The 13,794-nt window shown below is 41.1% G+C and overlaps 1 long non-coding RNA gene across 1 annotated transcript; it reads left to right on the top strand.

Annotated features, from left to right (window-relative positions):
• The first annotated feature begins 12,364 nt into the window (after window positions 1-12,364).
• Window positions 12,365-13,252, top strand: LOC137851831 (uncharacterized). Its single transcript, XR_011093510.1, has 2 exons — window positions 12,365-12,583; window positions 12,872-13,252. It is a non-coding gene; the product is annotated as an uncharacterized lncRNA (long non-coding RNA).
• Window positions 13,253-13,794: the final 542 nt, after the last annotated feature.

Genomic DNA, 13,794 nt, shown 5'->3' on the forward strand with positions numbered 1-13,794 from the left:
CAGCTTATTTTCTTTTTTCTTCTTATTTACACTGGCTCCCCTCCCCCTGCATGTATACATCAAAAAAATTCCCTGGTTTGGGGGGGTATGTATGCAAGGCCTGGCTGAAGGATCAGGATGGCTGGCTGTACAAGCACTGAGCAGTCATACGGGACTGAAGAGCAGCACTCAGGATTGAAGCCAGCTCCTTGAACACAGAAACACTGACTGAAGTTGACCCAGTGGTTCATGGAATCGTAGAAAAGACGGTTGGAAAAGGTTGGAAAAGGTTGGAAAAGACCTTCAAGATCATCAAGTTCAACCATCAGCCTGACCTACCGAGTCCCATCACTAAACCATGTCCCTTACAGAATTATTAAAATGGAAAAGAAATGGCTCAGCATCCTTCTATCCATCTCTAACCATTCCCAGGGCTTTGCTCTTGGCTGGTAACCCAATTTCTCCCCTAGTTGCTGCTGCCACTACTCCTGGTCCCCATTCAAGGATCGTGGATGCTGGAGGAGAAGAGGGAGGTGGAGATGGCCACACACACAGCCCAGCCCATGCAGCATCTCCCACCTGGAGCCCTTTGGAAAAGCCACCAACCCTACAGCCACCCACCCTGCAACTAGCTGGAGGTTTATCCAGGGTTCATGCATGACCACAGAGGATTTCAGTGCTGTGTGCATGCACAGCGAGGCTGGGTGCTGAGCAGGATGGAAATCAGTGCTGCAGCCCAGGGTACACCCAAAGCCCCATGCACAGCCCCTGCCTTCCTGCCCAGCTGCAGCAGCAGGTGTGCCTCAGATGGTCACATGCTTGCCAGCACATTTTTTCACGTACAGACTCCAGGCTTGTTAACGCTTTTGTTAACACTGAGGTGAAATAAGGATAATGCCCCTTCATCAGTTTTCCCTGCTCTTACTTTCCTTTCTCATTCCTCAACCACAAAAAACGCTCGTTCTTCAAGTGCTACTTTGTCACTTGGTATTTCACAGGGGAAGAAAGAGAGAGGGAAAAAATTGTTATTATTTTACAATTACCTTTACAATAGGGTAAGCATGTGCAAGGTGAAAGGCTGAGCAGTGACAACAGCACAGCTGCAGCTGCTGCCTGCCTGCGCCTCACCTCCTCTGTTCAGCCTGTGCAAACACAGCTTGTTAGTTGGACTTCCAAAAACTTGCATGGAAATAATTATGGACAAAAAATATATATTTGCACTGCATAGCACTAGATCACAGACTCCCAGGGTGGCTGAGGCCAGCAGGGCCCTCTGGAGCCAGCCGGTGCCACCCGTGCCCAAGCAGGGACACCCAGAGCAGGGTGCCCAGCACCACGTCCAGGCGGCTGCTGAAGGGCTCCAAGGAGGAGACCCCACAGCCTCTGGGCAGCCTGTGCCAGGGCTCCGTCACCCGCACAGCACAGAAGCGCTCCTGGTGCTCAGGGGGAGCCTCCAGGGGGCCAGCTTGTGCCCAGGGCCTCCTGTCCTGGCACTGGGCACCACTGCACACAGCCTGGCTCTGTCCTCCCTGCACCCCCCCAATGTCATTTGACTCCATCAGCCTGAGAGGTTTGCTGGACTCACTAACACCAACGGTACCAGTGTCTCTCATTAACACATACACGACATACACCTCGTCTCTCACTGACAGAATAAATATAGACCATTAAAAAACAGGCATATCCACGACGTCTCAGATAGGTCTCTAGTCCAAAAAAAATGAACCAAGGAGATGATGCCTGCAGAGAAAAATCTTTGGTGCTATTTCATCATTAGTGTGTTTCTAGAGAGGGACAACAGTCTGCACTAATTGGGAAAATTACCTTAATGGGAGCGATGCCTGTACACTCAAAACTGGATTTCACACAACCTACTTTCACAGAGGCCAGCCAGCCGTTGGACAGTTTTATGGCTGTTTAATTGATTGAGCCACATTTCTTCTGGTAACTAAATAAGGAATAGTTTCACATCACATTATTAATTCTCCAAGCTTCCTATTAATTTTTCTACTTTGCTGTCCTGCAAGCACTCAGTCCTGCTCTCAACTCAATAAATCAATGCCTGGAGAGCAGACAAATTGCTGTTGGCTGCGCGGACATCCACAGCACTCGGGGACCATGTCAGAAGTGCTCTCTGGCATCTTTGTATGCAAGGGCATCCCTCTCTGTGTCGGTGTGCCCGAAAGCATCCCTCCTCCTGAGCAGATGCAAGGCAAAGCTTCTCTTCTCTCTCAAATTGCCAGCAGGGAAGTGCAGACAGAGCGATTTCAGCCCTTGCCTCTGCTTGTGCCACCTTTCCCTGCCCTTGCTCCTACCCACTGGGAAGGGTAAGAGGAAGACGAGAGGAGAGGACACGTAGGGAGCACAAAGAAAGTGCTCCAAGCGTGCCTGGGGCCAAGGCTGAGCCCTCTGTCCCACCCCACACCGGGGCACTCGCTGGTCATTCACTTCCACTTACGGTCACTGTGCATGTTTTCTGCTGCCCTGCCTTCAGGTCTGGCTGGCCAAATCCTCAGTCTCTGGGTGAAATATATGACAGAATGCATTAGAGTTCAATAGAAAAGCATCTTCAGCTTATTGCAGAACTTGCAAAAGTTTTTGCAGGAACAGTCATTGGACTGGAGGAAATGATTTCTCAGCATGGAATGTCTCAATTTGCCATTGGTTTTGGAAATGCCTTTCTGGAAAAGTTACATCTTAAAAAAAGTGCAGAACTTTCAATAAAAATACATATTTCATTTTCTACTCCGCTAATACACAGGTTTTCTTTAAATAGGATCTTAAAATAATTCTGTTCCTTTAAAACACTAAGTTCATCTCAGTGTAACAGTGCAAAACATTTTAAAGAAAAATTATGATACATATAATGATGCAATCTTTTAAAAGTATTAAATAGTTCAATCAGCAGAGAAAACTCAGTCTAAGATCCCAATATTAGACGCATAAATCTGCACCTGTCACACACTAAGCTCCAGCTCTGTATGCAGAGTTCTACATCATGAGGATTTTCTAATATCTGAAAATAAAGCATATTTCTTTTAAAATTTTGATATCAAAAGTGATCTTAAAATGGGCTACATTATGTTTTCCACTGCAGCTGGGAACAGAATCTAGCCAGTCCTCTATGTTACCTTCTTCATCACTAAAGATTTTTCTAGCATGATTGTAATTGTCTGTTTTGCACGTGTGTTTTTCTCTCTTTGTTTACAAATCAAATTTGAGTAACACAATTCTTGTGGTTTCTTCACCTTTTTAGATCCAAGCATAATCACTGATGGTAACTGCATTCCTCTGGAATCAATACGTTTAGCCAAGGATAGAGGAGCAGAAAGATCATTTTGTTTTTCCCCACAAAACTAACAAAAATATTTAAGAACAAGAGAAGATCACTCAGAACTAAAACCAGGGCTTCTTCCTATGGTGTCAGAGCTACGAAGTTCTCCAGTGGTGATTAATGACATGCTGGTGCTTGTAATGATGGCAATGGATTAATGAACACCAAGAGAATAACAATTATTTAGGTGTATTTCTCAACCTGCACACACCACACCTAATAAACAGTTAATCTGAGAATGCATCAGGAGAAGTTGCCTTCCTACCCACAAGGATGCCAACTGTCTTCACAGGATCTAACATGCCACATTTGTTCACTATCATTGCACCTTCACAATGAGATTTAAGCTTCTTCCGTCCCACCAAGCAGTGTCCTGAACTCATCTCTGCTCTTCCCTTCACCCGCCTTTCCCAGCAAGCCAGGTCCAAATAGCAAGGACCTGGGTCAGGTCCCACCCATAGGTGTTTTCCATCCAACCTGTAGGCATTTTCCTAGACAAGACGGGGGTGGAGGGTCAGACAGCAAACACTGCCCAGACAGCAAAAATTCTCCCTCTGCAACTGCCAAAGTGTGATACTGAGAGCTGGGGTGTGAAACCACTGCGTAAAGCCATTTGGCTTATCTGTTTCCATGCTTCCTATTGGGTCACATCATCTTTGGGAGCCAAAAGGTTTCCGTTGTGTCTAGATGTTGTGGTTTACAGCACAACTGGCTTTCAGGAGGATTCTTCCCTTTCTCAGAAACCACTGTGTTGCCCCAAATGATGATGCCATCGATGCAGATGTTCAGGAGCTTCCAGCGCAGACACAGGTACTGTGTTTGTACCCCTGGGGTAATCAATTCCAGGTGTATTGATTGCCCCTCCAAGTAAAAGCAAACTCTGGCCTCCACTCTGCTGCTAAAGGGGTGGAGAAAAATGCATTAGCAATACCAATTGTGGCATACCACATGGCTGACTTTGATTCCAGTTCGTACTGTGGGATAAAACACCTAAAACACCACTGTGTTATCAGCACATACCAACATGCAGTAACATAGCAGATACTAGGAAGAAAATTAACTTTATCCCAGCCAAAACCAGGATGCTAGACTGTTCTAGAACATGGTGACAGATAAAAAGAGAGATCTGTGTACTGAAACAGATCCACAAATGCCTAATTCTCTTGGTGATTTTGATAGCAACACCTTATTTTATACTTACGTTATTAGTAGGAAATAGATAATTATAAATGACGTTCCTGTGTTACAAAGTCACCTTTTTCATTGTATTTAATTTAGCTGTTGTGGTTGCATTCCACTTTGGAGAAAAAAGACATTGCCTTCATTTTTTTTTAATTTGCTTGTTTATGGACTGGAATTTAAAATGGTAGCTCAAAGAGGAGACCTAATTTTAGTTTCAGTAACAGAACTCTGAAATAAGCCAAGATTAGAATGTGCTGTGTGCTTTTTGTTTTTTGTTGCTCTAACTCTACTGAAAGTTCACTCAACCATATTGAAGTTGAATTGCCACCTTTCCTTCACTCTGTTTTGCCTTTCCTCTTCGTAAGCCACAGCCATGATAATTCCATCTTCTAGCTGACATCTTAACACAACACATCTCAGTCATTCCAAATGTATTTCCCAGTCCAAACATATGCTTCTAGTTTCAGTGATCTTACTAGAAATAGTCTGGAATCTGTATAAAACCCTGGCTGTAAAACATTTTTCCTTTTTGTTTTCCTTTTCATGACAGGTAACGCTTAGAAAAGCTGGACAATCCTAACAAATTTTGATAGCCCAATCCTCCTCCTCTGTTAGTGCTTGAATATTGATCTCTTTACGGTCTTACATTCATCCTTTCTACTCTGCACTTGAGCAAAGTCAAGTGCTCAGCAATGCTTCCCAACAACCACGCCGTAACGAATCCCATTTCCTTAATCAAAACCCTGCTTTTCTGTAACTTTTGGAAGTCTCTGAAGCCCTTCAAAAAGCCATAATGACATTTCATTTGCTTTATATAGCAGTAAAAATACACAAGCCACATCTTGAATTGTTCATCTTCCTCCCCCTTTACTTTTTTCTCCTCCTGTTTTAATTTCTGCTTCCTTCCCTGCTCTCTGAGTCAAATTGTATACTGCTCAGATTATATCATCAGTCAAGTGGATCACACTTTATTTCATGAGGGAAAATGGTTGGTTATAGTATAGTAGCCAGTTGCTTGCTCCATTACCTCTCTTTTACACGCAACCCTTATCAGGACTCATTGCATACACCAGAGCTACCAATATAAAATCTGGACCACCTGCAACAGCTAATGAAAAAAATCACTGGAGTCACTTGTTCACTGTTCAGACTTAGGCAACAAGAAAAGGGTCAATTCTGCATTGTTCCCATTAGTGGAAGTTAAGATCTGTCAACTAGCATTTATTCTGATCTACAGTGCTGAAATCTCACAGATCTGGATTGTAAGCATGCGAGTTTTACCAAAATAATAGTAATTTTTAAAAAGTGATATTGTGTTTAGCTTCATTCTTCTATCTCTGTCACTGACAGGCTTGCCTACGATTAGTTTCTCCTTCTACATTGCGCCACTCAGTAAGCTCTCTTCTCCCATTTTTTCTTCCTTAGCAAGACAATTTTCAGCCCACCACCATCACACTCCTGTGTTTCTAAGCAAAGCTGCTTACCTCTCCGGTCTAGCTATCTGTGAATTTTAATTTCTTAACAGTACTCACAGAAAAAAATATATCATATGTTCATAATTTAAAATATTTCTCCAATAATATCTTAAGCACAAGCAATATCATAAAGCACATGAGTCCCATGGGACTTACATTAAACTGCTGCTTGCTCTGATCATTGAACGCTTACTTTCCATTAAAACTATAGTCTTTTTCGTTCCTGCCTTCCTTGTTTTCTTTCTCAACCCTGTGATGCTTCTCTTTAGGTTCTCTACAGGTGATGTATTTTTTATAGCTTTTGCAAATATAACCTTCGTGCTCTTGCTAAGCTTGTTTTTCAAAATCACCCTAATCTGCAGCTGATACCTGTTGGTTTTCATAAAAATAATGTAGTCACTAAAAACTGTTTCAAGTCCCTGGCTTCAAAATAAAAAACAAACAAACAAACAACAACAAAACTAACAAACAAAAAAAAAAAAAAAAAGAAAAAAAAGTAACATCTGTTTTCTTCCTCACTGTTACCTGAAAGACTGCAAATTTAAAAGTATTTATTGATTTCACTCATACTTAATGTCTTGCAAGTTTTTCATGGGTTCCCTTCTACAGAAAAAAAAAAAAAAAAATCTACAGAGCAGCACAATTTATTAACTTCTGTTTACTGATTCAGCAATAGCAGTAAGGGTTCAGATTCTTATGTGCTACATTGAAATAAATTAATAGATTTACTCTCAGTTACACCACTTTAGCACAAATCACAAAGCCTGACCTGAAGTATGTAGCATCTCAGGAGAATCTATAACACACCGGAAAAAAAAAAAAAAATCAAGATGAGCTGGCTTTCATCCAAGAGGGAAGCTAAGTGCCAAAAGAACAGGCAATATTACCAGCATTAACATCTTTATAGCTTTTTATCTTCTCAGCTGTGCTCACGATCTGCTGGGTATAGCTCAGGAAAGGCTGCTGCAAAGAAATCTGTTTTTACCCCCTGATTCAGGATCTATTCCTACCAAACTCTTAGTTTTAGCTCTGCTAAAAGACTTATTTTATATTTGCTGAGCATAAGACCTAAGGGAACATCTGCTAGTCAAGGACAGCGCAGGCATAGCAGAGCCTCCTCTTTCACAGAGCCCCCATAACCCTGTCTGTGTAAGAGCGGGGATGTTGGCTTAAAACCAGATATGTTACACCTCTAACACTAACTCTGTCACAGGTGAGAGCTAGACCCTCTGAGCTGCTAGGACAAGCCAAGGTGTCCAGACCTTGCTGAAGGAGCCTGCCCAAGACCTCCCCTGGCAGTACAGGTTGTCTGTCAAATGGGTCACAGAGGACAGCTGAAAGGCGAAATCGCTTGTAGGTGTTGTACTGACATGAGCTAGAGTAGCAAATTGAATGCTTTTGGATCCATGGTACACAGCCACACCTCAGAGCTTTCCATAGAAAATGAGCGTGTCCACAGTTTTCACCATTCAACTCAGTCTCACATATCAGAAATACTAGCCGTGGTCTGGAGACCCCAAGCCATGGGGTAGGAAGAATTGGACTAGTTATTTTTCATGATATGTTTGACCATGAAAATCAACAGTTGTGTTTCACTCAGGTAGATGTTGGAAGCAAAGAAGGCTGTGATAAGGCTAATTAGAAGCTGGTCTGGTCCAACTCCTCAGCAGAACAGGCTGGATGTCTCTAAAGCACAGCCACTACCAGCTATTACAACAAGCAACACAACTTATTTAGTATTAAGTGAATCAAAATATTTATTGATATGTTTTAATTAGTTCTTTTTGATCCTGAAAAAAAATACTATTATACTTATATCCTCCTTTATTCAAAAACTGTGTTCACAACTTCTGAAACCCTGCTGTTACTTCATCCTCAAACAGAAATTTTACTCCTAATGTAATAAAGCAAGTAGAGACTTTTGAAGACTCTGTAATGGTTTGAAAAATGAAATGTGAAAGTTTTCTGGTTTGAACTGGAATAATCCCTGAATTTAAAGTTCCTAATGATACCATTAGATAACTTAAGAGCATTCACAAAGACCTATTATCACCTACTGTGTACATAGGATAAAATTGTCTTTCATATAAAAAGCAAAACTACCCAATTTAAATGGAAAAGTCCTGTCCTGTAGAAGCACAGTCTTCCTCTACAAGTATGGGTGAAGGCAGAGAAATGTTCCCCACAGTAGTCTACAAATATACTTTTAATTCATGTATATCATTGTGGCAATAGGGCTTGAGAAGCTAAACCAGTCTGTTTGCCAGCCAGTCCCTCATTTCTCCTGGACATCCCAGCAGGAGCCCTAATTAGACAACTCTGTTTGGCACAAGCCTGTGCAGGAAATGACATAAGGTGATCTCATGTTTCATGGCTGTGTGACAATAATAGCTTTCAGTCATCCAGAATCTGGATTTGAGCAGATCTGCAAACAAAGTTCCCCATACTCCCAAGGCATCTAGTGTCCCAGGAGATTTTAATATGGTATGTACTTTTACCACCTAAATTCAGTTTAACTCCTATTATGTTCAGTGGAAGAAAATACAGTCTCCAAGAGGGTGATTCACAGCAGAAATTATTCCCAAGAAATATCTGCTGTTAGGAAAACCTGAGGAGAATTTGTGAGGAAGGCTGAAACCCTGGCTGCAAAGCCAGAATCTTTTGCTCCAGTGGCAGCATGGAAATCAGTGGGGCTGGATATGCTCCGCTGAGTGCCAGAATCTGGCATCCCTTCAGAGCATCCTTTGGTGCTGCTGGAGGCTACACCAGGTTCCTCTTCTTACCTACAGCATTGCTACACCCGCTCCTGTGATTTCTGAGGAACAACACTTGATCTATGTTGGTTTACAGAAAGAAGCATTTAGGCTTTGAAAGCTATATTCCAGTCATAACTATTTCATAAAAGCTCTAACCAAAGGTAGACTACTGTACCTTTGTGACTTGGTGCCCTGTGTGGTTACACAGTGAAGTCAGTGGCGAAACTCTACAGCCATTAAAGTCAATAAATTCCCCCTGCAGAGCAGACAGCCTTGCAGTCGGCAAGCTTAGAAACAATCCATGGTTCAGAGGTCATCCAGCCCTAAAATCCAAAATCTAGGATTCAAGAGAGACACAAAAGTCACATACACATTCCTGCTGCACACAATTCAATAAAATTACAGCAGAATTCATCTCTGCAAATATTTTTCCAGAGAAAACAGAAAAGTCTTACAAGCAATTCCAAACCGTTTCATGCTTCAGCCGTATAACTTTGAGGTAATTCCATCGGAATTCACAGATCTCCAGAGCTGTAAAATCTGTATCAGTAATCATAGCATCCAATTTATGCATTTTTGGCATATCTACCAAGTTTTCTTTATGTATCTGACTAGACTTCTAGGTGTAATTTAATCAAGAGAATAAGCATTATTTGAATTTTTAGACTAAATGATTACATGTCCTGGGAAATAGTTCTGGCAGGTGCACTTCCATCTAAAACAGATTTAGCTGGGGCATCGTTGCTACGATTGTTGGCACCTGGCTCTTTATTACATAACAGTCTAGCAAGAGTTATGGCAAAAGAGAGAATCACTTTTGGAGCAGATACATGCATGAGACTCTGGGTATGCGTAAACCCAACCCATCCAGCTGCATTCTAGGCATTAAAAAGTTATATATACCCACTGGAAGTGTACCACAGTTCTGGCAAAAGTTCAACAATCTCTGAACTTATACAATCCCCAGAAGAATTGTTTAATAACCAGAGAGAAAAAAAAAATAAAAAGGTTAGCATATCAGTCATTTCTTGTTCTTATACAACGAGGTCTTTTTTAAGCAATAAACCTGAACTTTCACTATGAAAGCCCTAAATTACCTTTCGAAGAGAACACTTCCAGAAAACCCACGCTGAAAAACTCATGGAAGAAATTGGTCAAAAAGACAAAATGGAAAATTAATGAGCTAAAGTAAAGAGAAAAACACACAGCAATGGATGTAATATCAAAAGTACTTGAGAAGGGACAAAACCCCAAGACTAAATTAGAGACTGTAAAACTGATAGCAGAGAGGAAACAAAGAACTGCAATGACTTTGTGTTCTCAATATGTTAACAAGTACTTCACTGCTAAAAACTCTCCATTTCCAGTACATCAATTGAAATGAATGTGTGCTGCAAAAATTCATGCCCCTTTCAATATCTCCTTTATTTCACAAAAGTTTGTCAAGCTAATGAATTACAGGTTCTGAGATGACTGATACTGTTTTGACTGTGTTTCTGCATAGGTTTAAATGTTTATGAGAGCCGAATCAGCCTTTGTTGCTAAATCTGAATAGTGAGCACTTCACACCTGATACAGAGACAGATGAATTTCGTAAGATATGTCCACAACTGTACAAAGCCAAGTGCTGTTTTGTGGCAAGATCTCACCAATCTGTTACTCAAACATTGTAGGAATCTTGGGGTCACCTACAAGGACTCATGTGTATTCACTTCCTTTAAATTCAAAGTGTTCACTGCTGCTTTTTTTTTTTTTCTTGTCACCTTTAAACTTTATTTTCAGTGCTTTCTTTGAGGCTTACTTCAGCAGTTGCTTTTCCTCTCAGCTGATGCATTACCTTCTCTATCTTTCCAAGGGTATTTTCCAAAAATCTCGTGTTCTGTTCCCTGTGTCGGGTAACAGCACATCAGTGCCTGTTCTTGACCCTGCAAGACAAAAATACTCAACAAAAAGTTATTGTGATAAACATAGTCCATGTCAACTTCTATCTGCTTGGCCCAAAGTACCTTCCTTAAAGGATCTCTTGTAATAAATGAGACCATTACCCACATTAAGTTCCATGTAAGGCTTACTGGGTGCTGGCTATTGAAGTCAACACTTCATGGCCAAGACAAAGGCCTTGTCTTTGACTTAAGGCAGGAGGCAACTAGACAGTCTGGGGCCATACAAATGACTGTCCCTTTTGGTATGCTGCTTGCTTCAACCAGTAACAAGCCATTTTTAGATCAGTAGGCACACGCAATTAGTATATTATTATCATTATTAGCAGTGTTAATAAAGCTGTAGTGAGAAGCTACAATGACGTATTTAAGGTGTCAGCAGCTGTGTGGGACCACCAAAGAAAACTCCACCTGTGTTATTCTTCCTTTTTTTAATTCACTGAAGGATCTGGCACTGTGATATAGCTATCAAGACCATTCTGGCTTCTTCCATAGCATTTCTAATAGTTATTGAAAATCTGAATGTTCTAATGTATCTTTTACATGAGACAATTTCTTTCCAATTGCATTTGGGTTTAAATTTTGATACAGGGTACAGTTTTTAATGAGTAATAAACACAAGTGGTTAATAAAAAAAAAAAGCATGGCATCTAGTAACAGCTACACTGAAGTCAATAAACACAGTTTATTAACTGTGAAATGTCATTAATTAAATTGTATTTACACATTGTTAACAATACACGTATCCTTTTCATACTTAAGTTGACACTGTTTTACTCCTCTGCAGACTGGTCTCAAAATGATAAAACAGGCCATCACTTAAATGAGGACTTGATCCTGGATTAGGGAGAATGGTTTCCATCAAGTCTGTATTTCCTTTTCTTTATCCATAGCTGAATCCAAGACAATCCTTCTGATCTCAGCATGAAGAACTTGATTTTCTCCATCTCAGTGCTTCTACTGTGAGTGTTGTATGCAACCACAAAAAAGGGAATGTTTTTGTTGTTGTTGCCGTTGCTGCTTGTTTTTTAATTCTAATACTTTCAGTAACACTTGATCTTTTCATTTGTCTATTTCCAGACTTGCAACCCATCTCCTAACAACCACTGTTCCAGTACTATGGCTTGGCTATTGCTCAGTTAGGAGTATCTAGAGGTTTTGTACAACACTGCAGCCTCCAACTGAATTAGCAATGGCTTCAGCATTCACACTACTGACTTGTCTGAGCCTCCCAATTCCTGTTCCTCTCAATGCCATGAACAGCAAGTCAGGATCAGCCAGACTTCATATATGAAACAGCTGTGAAGTCAGGCCAATTATCCTGTATCTAGGGTAGACAGAAAAGATGCATTATGTAGCCTGAGCATTGACCTTCGGATAAGACTATTCTAGATTTTATTTCATATTTCCAATTATTATTATTTTTAACAGACAGTCTTCACACGTTGGCAAATATGTGTCACTCTTTTATTATATAATTATATGTATTTTATTGAAATATGCATTGTTCTCTGGCTCCTTTGTCAAAGCGTGTTTTTAACTGGCAACTATTACTTATCCCTCTAAACTTGTCACAGGTGTGGAAGTTTAGGCAGGTGTGTGCTATACCCAGTGCTATACACCTACCAGCAACCAGAGGAAATGCTGAAACCACAAATTCGAAACTGCTTCCTCATACTGAAATGAAGACAGAGACACTCTGAGGTTTATATTTTTCTTAGTCCAAGCCAGGCTTCGTTTCTTTTTTTCTGCTAAACAAAAGTCAAATCCTCAGCTTCATTAATATAATTTCCATGCATTTAAATGTGAAAATTTGAACTTTTTTTTTCCAGGTCATTCTTCCCCTTTTGACTTAATGTGGTAGATCTGGCCTCATTGATATTTCTAAGATGTCCTGTCCTCTGAGGTCTCAGCACGGTTGGTGTTTTTTTTTGTTTGGTTTGGTTTGTTTGTTTGTTTTTTCCTTTGGTTCTCTGTTACTCAGCTTCCAATATTTCATTCTACCAGGTGCAACAAGCATGCTACTTTATCCATCTTTTGAACATTTGCTTCTAATGTACGCCTGGCTACCTGGTGGTGTGTAGCTGACACTGTCTTTAACATGCCTTGAATCCATCTGTCTGTTGGGCCATATGGTTGTAATTTATTTGGCAGCCGCCCTTCTAATCACAAATGGAGCAACCTCGAGTCTCTTCTATTCCACAGGATGCGGCAGTTCCTTATTGCAGCATTAGGATTACTTGGAGATTTTCATCTCAGGCTTTCCCTTGCTGCTTTACCTCTCAGAGTGGTCTTCAGCACTCAGTAGTCCTCCCTGGGGATGTCCAGCAATGCGGAGCCTTCACTGAAACCCTGGCGCCAGATGCAATCATTTATAATTTCTCCTGCAACATACAGACCCGAGTCATAGCCAGTTTCCTTCAGAGAAACATCTGTGCTATCAGTGCCCTAGCAGCTGTGCTGGCTCTCTTGATTTAAGTTGGAAATATTTCTGTCAATTGGTGAAACTATCATAAGATGATCCTTGTTTCCTCACACAGTCTGGGATAAGAAGGATCCATTTCACACCTGTTTCATAGTCCAGAAGTCTTATACTCAATTTATTACTTTTGTATCTGGACTGCTGGTATATAAGTTACACACTTCCTAATACACATCTCTACATCTTTTATCCTAGACCATCATAATCTACTCTGTAAATTCATCAAGGTTTTGTTTATTCCTGAATTTCCCTGAGCATGAACTTACTCTGTCAACCTGTTCTGTGTGTGTTCAGGCACAATCCAGCATTTACACAGGTCTATAGACTTGTGGTACCTTATCTCTTTCCATCTCAAACTTTCTCCTTCTTCCACTAAATCAGAGAGGGTTAGGTCCTGTGCTTGCAATGCTATCTTGCCTACGTCCTCTGTCCTTCCTGCTTGAGATGATGGATCAGGTTAAGGACTTCTTGGCCTTGCATGATGAAGCTAAAGGAAGTGTGCTCCCTGCTGACTGCATGCCCTTCCAGACCAAGCACGGGTCCTACACCACACAATCTGAAGCATGACACTGGCACGGGCTGATCCAGTGGTATGGCTTTTAATGCTGCCACCTGTCAGTTGGAGCATATGACGACAGCAATTTTC

Source organism: Anas acuta, chromosome 2 (genome assembly GCF_963932015.1).
Source record: "Anas acuta chromosome 2, bAnaAcu1.1, whole genome shotgun sequence".
Lineage (NCBI taxonomy): Eukaryota > Metazoa > Chordata > Aves > Anseriformes > Anatidae > Anas > Anas acuta.